The sequence below is a fragment of the Arachis duranensis genome, chromosome 6 (genome assembly GCF_000817695.3).
Source record: "Arachis duranensis cultivar V14167 chromosome 6, aradu.V14167.gnm2.J7QH, whole genome shotgun sequence".
NCBI classification, from domain to species: Eukaryota; Viridiplantae; Streptophyta; class Magnoliopsida; order Fabales; family Fabaceae; genus Arachis; species Arachis duranensis.
The window spans coordinates 41,663,638-41,664,428 of record NC_029777.3 but is presented as its reverse complement, the minus strand read 5'-3'; the positions used below and the strand labels follow the sequence as shown (position 1 = coordinate 41,664,428).

Genomic DNA, 791 nt, shown 5'->3' with positions numbered 1-791 from the left:
CCTCAACTAGTTACTTTAATGCAACAGAACTACAAGTTTTATGGATTTTCATCTAAAGATCCTTACCAGTTTTTAACTGAGTTCTTGCAGATTTGTGAGACTGTTAAGACGAATGGAGTTGATCCTGAAGTCTACAGACTCATGCTTTTCCCTTTTACTGTAAGAGACAGAGCTAGAATATGGTTAGATTCACAACCTAAGGATAGTCTGGACTCCTGGGATAAGCTGGTCACGGCTTTCTTGTATAAATTCTTTCCTCCTCAAAAGCTGAGCAAGCTTAGAATGGATGTTCAGACCTTCAAACAAAAAGATGGTGAATCCCTCTATGAAGCTTGGGAAAGATACAAGCAGTTGACCAAAAGGTGTCCATCTGACATGTTTTCAGAATGGACCATATTAGATATATTCTATTATGGTCTATCTAAGTTTTCGAAAATGTCATTGGACCATTCTGCAGGTGGATCTATTCACCTAAAGAAAACACCTGAAGAGGCTCAAGAACTCATTGACATGGTTGCAAATAACCAATTCATGTACACTTCTGAGAGGAATTCCGTAAATAATGGGACACCTCAGAGGAAGGGAGTTCTTGAAATTGATGCTCTGAATACCATATTGGCTCAGAATAAAGTGTTGACTCAGCAAGTCAACATGATCTCTCAAAGTCTGAATGGATGGCAAAATGCATCCAACAGTACTAAAGAGGCAGCTTCTGAAGAAGCTTATGATCCTGAGAACCCTGCAATAGCAAAGGTAAATTACATGGGTGAACCTTATGGAAACACCTATAA

General features: G+C 38.9%; 1 non-coding gene across 1 annotated transcript; it reads right to left on the bottom strand.

The window, feature by feature from the left end:
* Window positions 1–273: 273 nt before the first annotated feature.
* On the bottom strand, window positions 274–377 carry LOC127740243 (small nucleolar RNA R71). Its single transcript, XR_008000924.1, has one exon. It is a non-coding gene; the product is annotated as a small nucleolar RNA R71 (small nucleolar RNA).
* Between the last annotated feature and the right edge of the window lie 414 nt (window positions 378–791).